Raw genomic sequence first — 18067 nt, forward strand, 5'->3', positions numbered from 1 at the left:
CTTAACAGTGTTTCCCTCCGTGGGTTTTGTTTTAAAGATGTTTTCACTTTGCTGAGAAGTTTCTGGGAGGACTCCCCAAAGAAATATAGGTACCATTTCAGTAAAGTCAAATCCTGAGCCAGGTCTCATGATTTTCAAAGTACAGTGTAATTTTACAAGTGTGATGAAATGTGAATTTCCTCTGTCTTAATCCAGAGCACCAGCTTTAGTGAAGGTTTTAGACCCCCAACCCTACCTATTTTGAGGGTTTGGGAATCTGATTTGGACTGAGTTTTGTCCCCCATCACCAGGGCTGGGTGAATCTGAGGTTCTCTCTGGTTACTTTTCAGTAGACACTGGCATAAAGGCCGAGAACAGCTTTTATTTCACAGGTCAGAGCATCACGCCCAGAAGTTACCTGGCAACCATCGGGTAAACTCTATTGTCAGACATTTAAGCTGATGATAGAGCTTTCTAATCTTGATTGGCCTGCTGTCTTTTTCCTGCAGACACTGGAAACTCACGATCCTCCTTCAGAAAGCAAGGGCTATGAGGGTAGAAGGTTACACAGAGCCAGGGAAAGGGCTTTTATAACCTGAAGTTAGGGAAAAAGAAAAGCAAAACCAAACACAGGAGGACCTTGTTCTTTGACCCAAGCAGAAGAAATCTGCTGGGAATCCCAGCCTGCCATTGAGAAGAAGGCAGGGCAAAGGCCGCTCAGGCCGCCACGTCACCTGCAACCTGACCTCACCGGGCCCCTCCCTGTCCCCCATCCCACACCCCACCCCCATCTCCGGAGTCGGGAGCAACCGGCGGCCGACGGTAAGCGTTGCGGCCCCTGGCTGCAGAGCCATTGCACGATAGACCAACTAAGGAGTCGGCTCCTGCCGCGTCCCCCACGCTCCCGGGACGCATGCCGCGTGACCCGCCCGGGTTGGGGTTGGGGTTGGGGTTTGGCTTGGTGGCTTCCCGTCTGCACTTGGTCTTCCGCTCCGCCAGGCGCTGCGGCTCTAGGGTCTTGTACTGTGCGCAGGCTAGGGGACACTCCCCCTTGTGTCCAGAAGGTCCCTCCCCGCCAATGGTCGCCCCTGTTTGTCCTGCCCTCGGATAGCCCAGCCAGAATAGTTCAGCCAAAATAGTTGTCTGCTTCTCCCAGACTCAGCTCAGGGATCGCCTCTAGGAAACACACCGGAAGGGGGAGCTTTGGGTAACACGAACGCTTTTGTGTCCCTGAAAGCTGGCCTTCCACACACCTGGTTTTAATAAGTGCCTAGGGAGAAATATGGCCAGCAGCCTGAAGCATCCCCAAGAAATTCTGTCCACTGAAAGGAGACTTGCACTGTTCTCAATGTGTGCAGACTCACAGAGCCAGGGGCTGCAAAACCCGGTGCACTTTTCAACTTTATTTGTAGCCTAGACCGAATGTAGATTGTAGTGATGTTAGAAATGAGATCTAAGCAGCTGTTACACACTCATTCATTAAACCTTGAAGACAAGAAGACTGCACAATTATGCACGATGTATCCCCCCCTTTCCAGTTCTAATCATACAAAAAAGGCTCATTGAAAAAACAACAAACAAGTAACCACCTTCCTGTACTCCCACCTCCTTAACCACAGACACACATGTAACCAGTTGCAATTAGAGGTACTTGGCATGTTCTTTTCAAACTAGGAGGCTAAATTACATCCCTACAGAAGGGAAGTTTTCTTAAAGTCCTGAGGAAACGGTCTCACAATACAGAACTGACTGGAAGTCAAAGATTCTATCGGGCTTTTAGCCTATATCGTAAAAGTTTAAAGAGCCAAGACATGAAAGACTTTCCAAAGGAGCCTTCTGAGCTGTATAAATACAAGTTCTGAACATTCCCGCTTACATTTCTACTGCGCCCTCACTCAGAGCCAAGAGGAAGCTTCTATTTAGCACTTCGTTCCTTACACTCTTAAGAAAAGAATGCTCACCCTACTATGTGCTAGAATTTTGAGACCATTAAATTTTCATAAAGTTTTTCCTAAACCCTTAGTCAGCATTTAACCCGAGGCCTCCAGGTCTTGTACTTCTGCTCCCTCTGCCTTTCCCTTACTCCTTTGCTTATTCGGATTTCAGCTCACAGGCCCATTTCCCTGACCGCATGAAGCTCTGTTTAAAGCACCCTTTGGAATGATCTCATTAATTTGATTATTGCCTGTCTCAGAGAGGGGAGGGAGGGAGGTGAAGAGGGAGAGGGAGAGGAGGGAGGCAGGGGGAGGGGGAGAGGGAGAAGGAGAGGAGGGAGGCAGGGGGAAGGGGAGAGGGAGAGGGAGAGGGAGAGGAGGGAGGCAGGGGGAGGGGGAGGGGGAGAGGGAGAGGGAGAGGAGGGAGGCAGGGGGAGGGGGAGAGGGAGAAGGAGAGGAGGGAGGCAGGGGGAGGGGGAGAGGGAGAAGGAGAGGAGGGAGGCAGGGGGAGGGGGAGAGGGAGAAGGAGAGGAGGGAGGCAGGGGGAAGGGGAGAGGGAGAGGGAGAGGGAGAGGAGGGAGGCAGGGAGAGGGGGAGAGGGAGAGGGAGAGGAGGAGGCAGGGGGAGGGGGAGAGGGAGAAGGAGAGGAGGGAGGCAGGGGGAAGGGGAGAGGGAGAGGGAGAGGGAGAGGAGGGAGGAGTCAGTTTTATTTGCTGTTCTTCTGGAGAACATCCCACCCCCACTGTCTATTGGGGCTGGAATTTGTCAACCCAGAAAAGGGTTTGCAATGCTGAGTGTAACCTGGAGGACACATGTCTGTTCTCTCTCTGTCCTCTGTCCTTGCCTTTCCCCCTAGATGGCTCAGGCTCAATTGCTCTCTGATCTTTTGGCTTTTCTTAGGGTCTCAACATTCCGTTTTCACCCAGAAATTGGGATTTGGAGGCAGCTGGGGCTTGGGGCAGTTTCTGCTGGCTGGGAACTTTGGACTAGAGAGTTGCTGAGGCTCTCTCTCCCACAGGCTTGGGGACAGGCAGCCACATCAGTGCCCTGACCCTTTAGCACCTCCCGCATTTTGGCTGTTCATGGGAGGCTCTAAGGTTGGTGCACGGTGGGAGCTGCTTGTGAAAGATGTTCTGTTTATGTTGGATTCCAGGCGCAGGGAATAATTAGGGGAGTGGCATGCTGTTAAAGTTGAGGGTTTTCCTCATGGGCTGGGCTACAAGGCTGCAGTCTGGCCTGCTGGCTGGCAAGAGGACATGTACTCCTGTGTGTCTCTGAGGAACCAAAGGCTGGAGGTAGGGGAAGAAACTTTGGAATTTCCCATAGTTCCTTCTGGACGGACGACTGTTGAGAACCCCTACTGATGTGAAGTGAAATGTCTGATGCTCCAGGCAGCTCAGGATCTTACAGGGCCCCTAGCCAAGCCTTATGTCAAGTCAGTGTTTAGAGATAACAGTGCTGAAAGAACCAGATGTTCTGGGAAATGCCAGTAGCCAGCTAGGGAAAAAGTTATTTCTTAGACTGTCCAGCCCAGCACCCGGCATATGGTGGTTGTTTAATAACTCCCCTTTGAAGCAGGAAATGTGTTTCCAGCCTGGCTGTGTCAGGGTCCTGCTAACATTAGATTTCATAAATACAGACCCAGGAGGCTGTGCCTGGGTTCACAGCCTGATCATGTCACTTCCAAGCTGTGTCTGTGGGCAGGTATCTGGTGGTGCTGATGTCCGCAGGGTGAGCCATGAGGATCAGAAGGAGTGTCGACTATAAAGCCTTTAGAACAGAGTGTGGCACATGGAAAGGGGCAAGTGATAAAAATAAGCATAAACTATAGACAAGGTAAGGGCTACCTTACGAGGGAGACAGGGAACAGGGTCAGGAAGGTCTCATTAGCTATTTAAAGGATGAATGTTGTTTTCATAATCAGGCTGAGTATGAGGTTTCATTGTTTTGGGGCTCCTTAAACTCTATATTGTTTATAAATGTTTTAGCATTTGCTCAATGTGTAGTTAAAACCGCGCTCTCCCATGCAATGTGCTGCCTGCCTTTCAGTACTGCTAAGGCCACTGAGGCTTTAACTTGTACCATCTTGTTCTTGTGTGACTTCGTGAGGAAGTGCTATATTATTACTTCCAGTCCCCAGGTGGGAAAACTGAGGCTGAAAAGCTTGCCCAGCCACAGGAATTCTCTGAACCTTGAAAGAGAATGTATCCTCTGGCATTTCCCTGGGTGACCATGCAAACCCATCTCTCCTCCGGGTACATTTCTCAATACATATTTTGGAAATGTACCCATAGACTGGGCCTCCTGGAAAGGAGAAAGCCTTGTGCTCTGACCTGCATCTGATGCCTGTGCTCTCCACAACTGTAGCCAGGATTCCTCCCGCCACAAGGACCAAGCCCAGGCTGCTGGCTTTAGGTGTCAAGGTTGGAGTCTGCCCGTTTTCTTCCTGTGACTAAGTCTAGGCACCAGGTCACCATGGATTTATAGTCTATGGAGAGTACAGTATCCACTTTGAAAGGAAGATGGATGAAGACTTCACAAGTTCTTTGAAGAGTTGGAACATTACTGGGACGTCTTCCTTCTAACCCATACACAACACCCTTTTAAGGGCCCAGAGAAGCAGACGCCCTCTTTCTATTTATTTTTGGTGCCCAACTACTATTCCTCTTTGGACACCATTTCTTTAAAACATGATCCTTCCATTTAGAAATATCATGTGTGTTGTTTAACACTAGACCATCCAGATAAACTCTTCTCCAGAACTGGGAAAGCGCTCATGGGAACATTTGAGGACATGATTCTAGTAAAATCAAAGGCTCCCCACATTAGAAAGACATTCTTGTGACTTTTAAAGAAGATAACGAAATAAACATGATGGGAACTGTACCACTTACAGCATTTTTAGGTGTTCAGTGGTGATATGGGAACTGACACAGTTGAGCGACAGCCATCACCAGGACCATCCATCTCAAAGACTCCATTTAGCAAAGCTGCAACTCTGAAATCATTAACCAATGACTTCCACAGTCTCCCCCCGCCAGCCATGACCCTTCTATTTCTCTTCATAGCTTTGACGAATCTGCACATCTTATATGAACCTCACAAACACATGCTTTTGCACCTTGCTGATTTCATTGAGCATAGTGCCTCCAAGGGTCTATCAGAAGCTTCGTTTTAAGGCTGGGCCATGCTCCACTCTGTAGATATACCATTCACTATTTATCATTAATTCACTTGCCCACAGGTACTCTGCCTCCCTGTAGTCAAGCTCTTCAGTCCATACCGGGATTGACCTTCCACACATGATGGAGATCCCCCATGGATCTGTGTTAATTAGGTCTGAGTTGATAGACAAATTACAAACCCTCTCACTAAACCAAGATGTCAGACAGAGTCCGCAAGTTCTAAATTCCATTTTGAAGTGGCTGTGGGTAGCTGCAGTTGTGTACTTGATTGGGACTTTGTGGGAGGAGCTAGGCAGTGATTCCTGGCAGAGCTCCTGCTGAATTCTGTAGGGAGGCTATCTTAGGGGCAGTAGTTCCATGCTGGGGCCCTGTGGAGTCCAGGTCTTGGCAAAGCCTCAGGTATTTCCGTCCAGAGGGTGAAAAGTCAGTTAGACTGGTTGGAAATCCAGGCCTGGATTGCACAGAGGAGGAATTTACTTGCTTCTCAGAAACATACTGATTGGGGGCTACTGTTGGGTCATAACTTTGAATGGATAGAAGGGTAGATTAGGGAAAGGCTAAAGAGGGAAGGCGGAACAGAGGACTGTAGTGTAACAACCCTCAAATACCACTTCCCTCAGCTTGCCTTTTGTGATGTCCTTTTCTCCCCAAGGAAAGGTTTTGAGTCAGAGAAAACCAGTTTGCAACTCACAGGTATTCCATATCTTCAAGAATGTTTTAGCAGTGGACACTTGATAGTTATGATTCAGGGAGACTCGCGTTATCTTCTGTACACACTGTTGAGGTGCTGAATGTTCAGGGTAGTTGAGAGGTCTTTACAATGTTGGAGAAAAACAGCTGCACTCAGCATCTTCATGTCAGACGTCCATGAACTATTGGCCTGCGTAGTTCATATTTTCAAAGTGAGGTTGCACTGCAAGCCTCTCCATGACGTCATATCTTCAGGATGCTAGCTTTTCAGTGGTTGCCTGATAAGCATAGAGTTCCTTGTAAAATTCAGCAGAATAAGAAACAGTAATGGAGGAGACATGGGGGAGTTTCCTGCATTTTTGATTAGCACAGTGGTTACGTGGATATTAAGTATATTAAAATTCCTTGGGCTGTTAAGAAGAAAGAGTAGTAGTATTCTTGTTGATTTCTCAAAGCCCAGTAAGTAATTGTGATGAGTGAGGAATGGAATAAAAATAGTACATTGCAACTTTTGTAGATACTAATTTTCAAGCAGCTACTAAATTGTTAGGACAGAGATACTTAGTTCATTGACTTAACAAATAGAACTGTTAGTATTTGTTTCACTCCAGGGCTATCATACAGATTACTGACATAGTAAAGATACTATGTACCAAGAGAATGTGGGAATTTCTGCTTTATTCTATCAGAAACTCCTCCAGATGTTGTAATTACTTTTAAGTGTTTCAGGCTTGGGATTGGAGATGAGATGACAAAAGAAACCAAACACTGCTTAGAGTTTTTCTAAAGTAAAAAGCTGCAATGGTTAGTGTTAATCGTTAACTTGACACAATTTAGAATGCCCAGGGAAGGTAGTCTCCATCAGGGATTGTCCAGGTTTTGCCTGAGAGCATGTCTGTTATGTTAATGGAGGTAGGAAGACCCACCCACTCTGAGCGGTGCCATTCCTTGGGCAGGGAGGTCCTAGACTGTATAGAGAAAGCAAACTGAGCGACAGCATACATGCGTACATGAAGTCATTGCTCTTTGACTGCTGCTTCACCTTGACATCTCCAAAATTGATGTGCTGGAATCTGGAGCAGTGCGCCAAGTCAGCCTTTCCCCATTTAGTTGCTTTCGCCAGGGTATTTCAGCAGAGCAATGGGGCAGGAAGCTACGACCCTTACATCCTTTGGTCACATAATGAATATGGACTGGCTATATCAAATCCTGAAGAGGCAACATGGAAGGAAAAGCAGTCCACTCTATCACCCAAGGTCATGAGAACTGCTACAACCTGGTGGATATTTTTAGAATTTTGTTCCTGTGTGTGTGTGTGTGTGTGTGTGTGTGTGTGTGTGTGTGAGGGGGGGGTGGATTTAACCATAGGTACTTTACAAACTTGGATAATCTACTTGGTTGTTAATTTTAAAGTTTTGTCGTTTTAGTCATCTTCCCAATCAGCGTGTATACAGTCCAAATCACGTAGAACAAATATCCATTCTTTAAATAAACAAAGAAACAGTTTCTAGGGAGAAATGCCTCAATTCTGAAACCTTTGTTGCTAATTGTGGAGTGATTGCACTAACAGTGGCCCACCTCTGCCCCCTTGTGGCTGGATGCACTAGTTAAGCTTACCCTTTAACTCGTACAGTGTGAGGTAGGACTTGTATTCTGGCACAGAGAATATAGGATGGGATATTTTTAAGGAGTTCATAGTTGATAAGGAGATGTGAGGCTTCTATAAATAGGTGAACAACTATGAAATAAACGAAAGTAATTGTTGTCATGGGAGTCACAGTTAAAATTCCATATTGTCCTGATGATTAAAGGCCACGGCACACAGCAGCAGTAACAGAGGTAGCAGACATTATTGATTGCTTGCGACCTGGGAAGTGCTCTTTGCATTTTTCATTGAAAGCATAGAATTTATCTCTTATAGGCCTTTAAATACTGGCAGGAGTTTTGCCTAGTGGACCGATGAGATGATGGAATGGAGGGGGCAGTGCTCCATGCAGAGGATGGAGGGAGGGGGCCAGTGTTCCATGCAGAGGATAGAGGGAGAGGGCAGTGCTCCATGCAGAGGACGGAGGGAGGGGGAGGTCCCCCATGCAGAGGATGGAGGGAGAGGGCAATGCTCCATAGAGACAGCGTAGGGATCTGCACAGAAAGAGCAGGCCTTACAGATTCCTAGGCTGTGGAGTGGGCAAGGACATGAGAGAATCTTAAATCCCATGCTAAAAGCACACCCTTAGTTCTGTTGACGGGCAGAGAATCAGAGATCTGAGAGCTTTTTGACGGGCAGTAATTGAATCGGAACTGGACTTTGGGATGGTTGCACTTCAGCAGTGTGGAAGATGCATGAGTCTGACAGAGGGACCAGTTCGGAGGGTACAGCAGTAGTCCAGCTGGGCTACAGTACAGCTCTGAAGAGGGAAAGGAGATGAAGCTGAACTTGGTTAGGATGTCAGCGATGACAGTTTTGCTGTTCTCGGAAAGCCACACAAATGTCTGGTGGGCTTTCAGTGGAGGCCTGATTGCCTAACTGCGTTAACTCAGCTATACAGAAACTTCATATGCTGGCTTTCCCCTCTCCTCTAAGAAAGTCGTAATTCTTAGGGCACCATGTAGGACACGTCCTCCAGCCTTTGGTGTAGGAATTTGAAGCCATGCTGCTACCCTAGTCTGTAAGAACAGGCGGATACCCGATCCATGCCTGTAGAAAGGCCAAGGAGACATCCTGCCTGCTTCTCTTTTGAGCAGTAAGATGCTAGCTGGAAGCCATAGTAATACTGTTTCTCCTTTGCCGGTGTGCATAAGAGCAGGGGCTTCCCAGAACAGGAACAAGCAGGATTTGGATTCCAAGGGTGGCAGAGACCAGGCTTGGCGATGTGAAGGAAACAGCAGCAGTGGTGAAGCCGTTGTGAAAGATGACAGTTTTACGAGGTAACTGGAATTCAGTGTGCCTTCCAAGATGACCAGGTTTCAGGCTTAGTTTACAAATGCTTCTTAATATCCTAAACACCTAAAGTAGTGGAGCTCAAAGCAAGACCTGTCATTCTCCAGAACCTTCTCGATGGGCTCAGCTGGGTTCCCAGGACGGGGCAGCTACTCCTGAAATGCAGACGAGGAACATGTCCACACTGATCCTCATGTGGAGCTAGGAATGAATTCGATCCCACTCCTAGCTCTGTGTGGTCTGTTGTCACGGGGACCATGTGGACACGTCCTTGGAGTTGGAACAACAATGGTGTAGAGAGAAGTGCTTCTATTGATTGTGTCTTTCTCCGTAACCACCAGACTTTACTGCCCCAGTGGTCCTTTTAAATACTGTTCCCGGAGAAGTTGCCCTGAGCTACAATGCATGTAGAAGATAACTAATTTGGATGAGGAAGGGTATATTGGGTACTTCCAGGCTCTAGGATTCAGGAGGATTTCCATGGCCTTTACCTCGGAATGTCAGAGGCTGTTCCTGCTCATGAGCAAAGAGGTGTGACTGAATACCATACATAATAAAGCGAGTTCCGAGTTTGTGGATCGCTAATTAACATGCTTGAGTTGCTCCAACCTTACTGGAGCCATAATTCAAAGCCGACCTGGCATTAGTATACAACGGCATCATGTTTCAAGTTCTGTCAGAGCTGAGTTTTGTACTTCATCACTTTTTAACTGTTTCAATGGCATTCGTGTTAATAGGATCTCGGCTCTAACATCAACAGGCAGATGGTTGGGCCGGCTCATGGCTACTTGAGTTTTCATGGCTAATTGGGCACACATGTGCTAAATTTGCCCCTCTACTTGGAAGTGAGGGAGTTTTACTAAACATGAACAGGTTTTTCTTTTTTCTATACCAGGCAGCTTAATTTCATCTGCTTAAGTAGTCTTAAAAACACGAACCGTTTTTCAGCATCCTATCTTAATGTGTTAACAGTTTTGGTGTTAAAGAACAGATTTCTTTCAGTGGCTTAAATGAGAATTCACACAAATCATAACCTTTTAATTAAAGGCAATATGTTTTCATGCCAGATATTCCGAAGAATTTCCAGTGAACCAAGAAAGAACACATTTCTGGGCTGGAAGTATGCATCCGGGACCCTTCAGCAGCCTGGCAGGAGGGTCTGACGGAGGATTCGAGACAGGAAAAAGATTAATAAAAACAATGTCAGGGCAGTTTCCAGCATAAATGGTGTGGGTAGTAACATACTTTTCTGTATCATAGGATGGTTTTATGAAGCCTTCAGGTTGCCAAATATTTCTAACCCAAACATGTACATCTGACTTCCACTGGCTCTGGAGTTGCAAAGACATCCCAGGAAAGCTGGATATTTTGTACCTAAAACTGGCCCAAGTTATTATGTTTCAAAACAATTACAAGGCGTCTGACCAGCAGCCGGGAAAACAGGAGACTTAGATGTTTGGAACTGGAAGGATCCTTGAAAATTCTTGCTGTCCAGTCATTATGGAAGCAGTGGTGGGGAAATCGAAGATTCCTTGGTTGAACCCAAAGGATTCAGTCACCAAGCATGTGATCTCTCCGTTTCTGTTTGTCGGTTGTTCTAACGGTGACTGTGTGGCCCTAATGAGTGCATATAGATGGATCTCTTTTCATTATTTGCGCCCTTTCATCTTTCCATTTTTAACAGTTACAAAACCACTAAAGCATTGCACAAATTTAAGTGTGTTTGTGTGTGTGTGTGCACATGCGCCCATGCGAGTGTGGAGGTCAGAGGTCAACTTGAGGTGATTTCTTTAATTGACTCCACCACCAAATCTGCAGCTCAGCTATTCATCTGGGGCAGCTTGTCCAAAGGCTCTGGGGATCCACCTGCCTCGGCCCCTCAGTGCTGGGGCCCAGTGTTCGATACCACAGCCAGCTTCCATTTGAGTGCTGTGTGACCCAACTCACGTCCTCCTTGGGCAGCAAGCAGTTTACGAATTGACTTTCTATGGATCTGAATAATAATGTGGGGATAAAGACCAACCTTCCTAATGCTGTGACCTTTTAATACAGTTCCTCATGTTGTGGTGACCCCAACCATAAAATTATTTTCACTGTTACTTCATAACTTTACGCTACTGTTATGAATCATAATGCAAAGATCCATTTTCCGATGGTCTTAGGTGACCCCTGTGAAAGGGTCATTTGACCCCCAAAAGGGTTGGGACCCATAGGTTGAGAACCACTGCCTTCCAGCCTTGCTTCAGTGACTAGTTAGTACTTTCTCTGGGTGAGGAAATGTTCCCTGGGACAAATGGACTGACTGACTAAATGAATGGTCCTCTTTGCTCTACCTTTCCTTCCTCCTCTGGAGAATTGTGCCCAAAATAAAACTAAACATGTGGCTTGTGATTGTTTAAGAGTTTTAACCAGGTGCAGCGTGCTGGGACCCATCCAAGTCTGAGCTGTGCACATGAACACAGCCTATTCTGATAAGGGTCCCAGCTTTGCATGCATACAGGATGTCTGGTGGGATTTTCCTGTGACAATTGGATCGGCTACCCCAGATGTAAACACATCTCAAAGCCAGAGACTCACCCCTCTTCCCTTCTTTGCTTCCCACCACTCCAGAGTCTCTTTCTGCCCCCTTTCTGGTGAAGGGTACCCTGGGAAGCCAAGAGGTGGAGTCTTCCTGTGCACAGAGGGGGAGAAATTACTAAATTCTTCCTTTCATTCAAGAAAGGTAGGTAGATTTTAAGTTCCTGTCCTCTACATCTGCGTGGTCAGCTGAGATGACCCTTGACTGTTAGAGCTGAGCTGAGAACTGAGAGGAAATTCAGAGAGCAGAGTGGCCTGTCAGGGGAGGGAAGTGGTGACCCCTAAGTTCAGCTAAGACTGACTGACTCTGAACTAACAAGCAATAAATGGTGGTAGTCTGGAGGTGAGAGAAGTTGCCTGAGACCCACTATTGTTGGGGAGGGGGATAGGATGTTTGGTAGTAAACAGTCAAAAGGAATGTTGCTGAGCATAGCACAGAGGCAAGACGCTGAGGTGGGGTTTCTGACCTCATTTGCTTTAGCAAATGGATTTTACCCAACATATATCAGACTTCAAGGTATGTTTACTTGAGGCCAAAAGAGAGCTTCCTTCTGATACATCCCCCGTTTTCCCTGAGATAAGTAAACAGAAGTTCAACGTGAAGAAGTGGCATACCCCAGGTCACAGAACTGAGTGGCAATGTCAGGACCCAGGTCCCTTAGTTCAGCACCTTATTCTAAACAAATGGGTAGAATTAGTTTCATGAATCCGAGGTGCATTTATTGAGCACCTACTGGATATAGCCATGCAGTCTGCTTTCTCTTCTTTACTTTTCTCTCTTCTCTCTTTCTGAAAGGTTAACGCAGCTGTGACATCCATTTGGTGCCTTAACTGCCTGAAAACCTAACAGCTAGCTTTCTTGGGTTACCCCAGCAAGAGATCTTTGCAAGTCAAACACTATTAACTTTAATGAAGCAGCTTTGATGGCTGGGAAGAGACAGCGGACACTGTATTTCCTTAACAATAAACTACTCTGACAGATGAAAACAAACAAGCTCAAGATAACATATTGCATTTCAGGGACCAGGCAGAACAGGACCAATAATGAGCAAAGACGGATGTGAGTGAGCTTTACTCAAAAACAGCATTTCCCATCTGCTGGGGAAACTTGTAGAAGGTGGTGCTGTCTCAGACACCCTTGCCTAGGAGGGATTTCTAAAGAAACCCAGTTTCACAAAGGGGCTCATGGGAGACTCCTCCCTCCACAGTAGCCATGGGCTCTGAATGCTGCTGGTGTCCTCTCCCGAGTTCTGGGGATCTTGTGTACTCCCTGCCTGCTGCTGACCCCTCTGTGGACTGAGCTTCCCAACTCCAGGAACCTGGAATGAGCAACTGCTGTGCAGAGAAGCCGTTGGATTTACTCTCTCTCAATTCCTGACCAGTCAGGGGCAGGCTAGGGTTAGTGCTAAGTCCCGTTGGAGGCTGTAGAGAGGAGTGTGCAGATTGATCATTCCTGTTCATTAGATATTAAATGCATACTTCAGCCACACTATCATGATGAGCAATTAAACAATTATTAAAAAAATATGTCAATTCCCTATCAAGCCGGGTCAATCACAAACCCCCCGCATTATACGTTTTCCTTGGGGGCAGCTTTTGTGTATGTGGTGGGATTGTGCAATTGTGCTTTTGAACATTTGAAGACACTTTTGAAATTTGTACGCACTTTTTTCTTTTCAACCCTACAGCCTTCCCACAGAGGTGTTTTTTCTATGGTTCCACTGGTTTACCTGGGGTCACCTGTGCATTAGACATCAGTCAGGATTGCATGGATGTCAAGGGACTGAAGGGTGTGTGTGTGTGTGTGTGTGTGTGTGTGTGTGTGTGTGTGTGTCTGTCTGTCTGTCTTTCTGAGAGAGACAGAGAAACAGAGACAGAGAGAGGCAGAGAGAGGCAGAGCGAGGCAGAGCGAGGCAGAGACATAAGGAGATAGAGAGATACAGACAGAGACAGATGGGGAGAATGGGTAGTGGCCACCGAGTAAGAGCCCACCCTGAATTGCTTGCAGAAATGTACTGGTTATTCCAGGGCATTTGTTTAAATAACCAAAATACCATGTTTTTGACTCAGAAGAGTCTTTTTTAGCAAGATGCTTCGTAAGTTGTCCACTCTACTGCTTTCGTAAAGATAGTTTTATTTATATGATGTAGGCACTTACACAAACATTTCTTTCCACTTTTAGACTTTAAGATTTTATTTACTTGTGTGTGTGTGTGTGTGTGTGTGTGTGCCATAACACATATGAACATCTCAGAGGACAACTTTCAGGAGTCAGTTCTCTCCTCGCACTGGGATTCCCAGGGCTCGAACTCCGGTTTTCAGGCATGCGTAGAAGGCATTGTTACCCAGTGAGCCCTCTCCCTCCTCTTACTCTGTTCCTACAAGACACACCAGCATCACAGGTGCTGCCCTGGGCTACAAAGTTAGGGAAGGGAGGCTACGAAACATCCATTTGCTTCCCCAGGGTCACACAGCTATTAGCTGTCATCCCAGCGCCTGTGCTTGTCCAGCTACAGCCTGCTGCTGCCCTGGGTTTTTGTTGTGAGTGTGTGATAGCAGGAGGAGCGGGCTTGAACGGACCAGACCTTAGGGCAACAACTCAGCAGCATTACTTACCATGCACGCTCACTGCTGTGCTGATGCTTACCCATGTGATCTCACGTCACCATGACAGTGGCGCGGTCAGGCTTAAGGAATTCTAATCTGCATGCCATCACAGACTTATGGTTTGGAAAGAGCTGTTTAACATCTCTGAGCCTCTGTTTTCTTATCAGTAAGATTCGGCAGTCATGATTCTTTCACAAGAAGGTTGTGAAGATGAGCGAGTGGCACAGAATGCCTGTCTTGTAGAGGCGACTCCAGGACTATTTTATTATGATGCTGTAAGCTATTGCTGTCTCTGCTTTACAGGCAAGAAAACAGAGCTCAGAGAAACTGGCCAGGGCCACGTAGTAAATAGAGAACCTGGATTCACTCACATCCGTCAGCCATCATTAATTTTAGTCCCTGGAACCTTGTCTTTACCCAAGAGCAGTGAGCTCCTCCCCATGTGGGTCTGTGGATAGACACTGACCAGAAAGTCCAGGCAATCCCACCATGTGATACGGAGACACTGACACCCACTGAAAGTGCACTGTGGATTGTGACACTGGATCCTTTCCAGTGCCAGAGGCAGTGTCAGGAAGCCACCACACCCAGTCAGCCTCCATATCCCCATACTGAAGAGCAGACAGCAAGGTGTGCTGCACAGAATGCGATCGATTCCATGGCTGCTTCCTCATTTGAATGTGAACCAGGCCTTACGTTAGTTGGTTTGGCCCAGAAGCTTGCTGAGACGGGCCTTCTGCCTTTGTGTAAGGTCAGCCAGGCTAAGCTAGGAACCTAGATCAGCTGCTGATATTAAATGCATCTTCAGCTGGCGTTTTTAATGTGACGTTCCTAGACGGATTACCCCATTTTTTTTTCCCTAGCCGCTTAGTGACTCCTTGAGGCTGTTAGCCGATCCTAGTGTCACCTTTGAACCCATTAGGAACTCAGGGCTTGGGACTCTTCAGCAGAGGCTGTGTGAACGTTTTCATTGTACATGGCCTGGAACTTTTTACTCCCAAGTTTGAAGGAAAAGCAGACATTCCGATTGGCCCCTCTCATACCCTTGGGTGATGTTAGATTTCTGACTGATAGATACATTGGAGAGATTTGGGCTAATGAGGACACCTACTTCAGGGCTGGGTGATTATGACTTAAATTAGCTGCAGCCTTGTGTTCAGGCCTCCAGACAGAGGGAAGGGGTGGGCACACTCTCTCAAGCATATTCTCTGATTGCAGTGTGGGAATGCCTTTTAGAGGCCAGAGTGGAGTTGTGGGTCATAAATGGCAGCCAGGACCAATTCTGAGTGACCCATTTGAATTTCCACAGTATCAGAGTTGTTCTCAAGATACTTTGACCTGGCTGACCCCAGGCTGTAAACGTGGGCTGAAAAGGAGGGATGTGATAGGTTCAGAACCGATGCTCCTGGTTTCCTGTCCTTTGTACATGCAGAAGTCACAGTACGGCTGACGTCAGAACTCTGTTGAAGGTGGGAGGTACTTCGTGAGAAAGCACCCCCTGACTGTGAATAGAATGTGGCCAGCGAAGAGGGGAAGTCCTCCTGGGTTTGTTTTTGAGACAGGTGGTTGCTGGGAGTCTCTGAGTGCCGCTTTGCTTTTCCCCCTGCCTTTTCTGAGCAGTGACCATATATATGCTGGCTTGCACATTTTAATTTTACCTCCTACCAAGGCCTTGGCTGATTTGCTTTGTGTCGATGTTATTAAAGGGGACCATCGTGGAACCTACTACTCCTTCTGTCCCGGTAATTACTGAGTGCTAACGGGCGGTGGCCAGGAAGCTGCACTGAGTTAGCAATCATTGATTGCAAAACGTCTCAGTCACTGCCCTCTAGTGGCTCATTGGGAAACATTCGAATTAAAGGATTGGGCTGAGAGGAGTTTAAATGCAAATTGGATTGAAACGGAATGGGCACAAGACTAGGATGAGGGCAGAGGTGGTGGCTCCGTAGGTAGAAGTGCCTGCTGTGCAACCGTGAGGACCTGAGTTCAAATCCCCAGAACCCATATAAAAAGCCAGGAATGCTCATATGCACCCCTAACCCCATTATTTAGGGCAATGGGGCAGACGGGAGGGTCACTGGATCTTGATGGGTGACAGCATAGCTCCTCGTTTAGTGAAAGAATAAGGGGAATAAAGTCAAGGGTGACAGAGTGGGACACCAGATGTCTTCCTCTGGCCTCATACATATACCTCAATCTCTTTCTCTCTATGTGTCTGTCAGTCCATCTGTTTGCCTGTCTACTTCTCTCTCTCTCTTTCTCTCTGTCTCTCTCTGTCTCTGTCTCTCTCTCTCTCTCTCTCTCTCTCTCTCTCTCTCTCTCTCTCTCACACACACACACACTAAAATTGAATAAAATTTATCTTGGAAAGGTCAGGGTCATAAGAAAACTAGCCCCCAGTTCTCACAGCAGAGTTCCCTTAAAAAGACTATCCTGTATTTATGCTCTGACAATTTCATACGTGCATACAATGTATCTTGACCATACCCATAACAACCCCTCTCTCTCACCCTCCCACTTTCACCCCCCCCTTTCTTTGCAACCACTGAGTCCAGTTATACTGTCTGCTGGGATGCAGACTGATCTTGTTGGCCTGACCCTGTGCAAATCTGACAGAGCACCTCTATCTACCTTTGTCACTTCCCCCTGGTCATCCATGAGCTTGGATGCCATCTAGACCAATTTAAACTGTTCTCATACAAAGTGGGAGCCTCTGTCTCCCACTTCATTCTGGTCTCTTTGTTCTTCCTTGAGACTGTGCCTTCAAAGCCTCTCAAATGTCTCAACTGATTGTTTGTTCACTGGTGACGCAATTGATTCAAGGCCTGCTACAAAGTTTCTTTTCCTTACAAAGCATCCCTTTGGCACTGACATTTCTCATTCTGTAACAAGTATTCTTTTTGGGGAAGGAAAACACCTTTACTGTGCTGTTCATGGCATATGCACCTTAAGATCTGGCTTTTCCCATTTCTTCAAAGTGAGGACAGAGCTTAATTTAATACGCTAAGTTGAACTGTGTGCTCCCTTCCTCAAGATTTTAACTTTACCCTTAAATTGACTCTTGCCTACTCTGTGACCTCGCACCCTGATTTTTCCATTTGCTTCCTGGACTGCATTTGAAGTGCCTATAAATCAACTCTTAGGTCAGCCCTTTTCTTGAGATGAATAATATTTGTATTCTTGTCCTGCAACACGGTTTTACAATGATGTCAATTTATTATTTTTTGGCAGTCTAGACTTTCGTTTTGTTTTGCTTTCATTTTTCTTTTTCAGTGTTGTACACACAGCACGCCTTACAGCGCGCCTTTCTCTTAGCCTTGCTGACGATGATTAAAGAACAAACCTTTCACTTCCTGAGGCAAATCCAGAAAATGGCATGTTGTGAAGGTCTAGGTGAGCAACCCAGTCTGATGTGGGTTTAAAGCAGAACCCAGTCAGGGGCTGTCACATGGAGGGACAGCCAGAAGAAGGGAGGCAGGGACCCCCATGAGTAGATTGTCACCTGATTCTTTGGTTGACCATGAACAGGCATGTTGCCCCCTCCCCAATGTAGGACCCTGGTTAATTAAAATCACACTTTAATGATCTCATGGGCATTGGTTTCTTTCCAGGGACTTTCAGGTCACATGTGGAAAAGTCAGTGAAGCAGAAACCAGTTCTGATGACCTTGTCCCTGAAACCACAAGGGAGGGAATTGAGCATTGAGCAGAGGGAGGGTAAAGCAGATAGGATTTTCTACTTCAATGTTATCTTCTAAGAGCTTAGCTTTTCATAAGAGCGCATTCCCATGGTACCGTTCCTCCCCCTTATGAGGGGAGGAACCATACAGTGGTTGTTTGTGCCCATTGTCTGCTTGTGTCTTTAGGAGATCACTGTGTCTAGTGTTCTCTGTTGGTGGATTTAGAGTTCCAATGATTTATGCCCTTCCGTCGTGTCAAGTTCACCTAGTTGAGTCTGGGAGCTCAGCAGAATTCACACAGTAGGGACTTCAGAGTGTTGAGTCACTCATGAAATGTCGAGGGCATGCCCCATGTTGACTGTGGGATGGTGCAGCAAGTGACCAAGAGACAGGTCCCTGAAGTCAGGTGACCTCCTTGTGTGACTGAGCAAGTCAGTTATGCTTTCTAAGGCTTGCAGTTGCTTTAAAATGGAAATAA

General features: G+C 46.7%; 1 protein-coding gene across 6 annotated transcripts in view; it reads left to right on the forward strand.

Moving 5' to 3' along the window:
• Positions 1 to 758: 758 nt before the first annotated feature.
• Positions 759 to 18067, forward strand: part of Them7 (thioesterase superfamily member 7) — a 238012-nt gene continuing 220703 nt past the window's right edge. The window contains exon 1 of one of the 6 annotated variants that reach the window (XM_063284592.1): positions 759 to 801. The gene's annotated coding sequence lies outside the window, so the exon portion shown is untranslated. Of the gene's footprint in view, positions 802 to 2613; positions 3209 to 7828; positions 11449 to 18067 lie in introns of those variants that run through there. The other 5 variants (NM_001144862.2, XM_063284591.1, XM_063284590.1 and 2 more) reach the window with 5 other exon arrangements.

The sequence above is a fragment of the Rattus norvegicus genome, chromosome 3 (genome assembly GCF_036323735.1).
Source record: "Rattus norvegicus strain BN/NHsdMcwi chromosome 3, GRCr8, whole genome shotgun sequence".
In the NCBI taxonomy this organism is placed as follows: domain Eukaryota; kingdom Metazoa; phylum Chordata; class Mammalia; order Rodentia; family Muridae; genus Rattus; species Rattus norvegicus.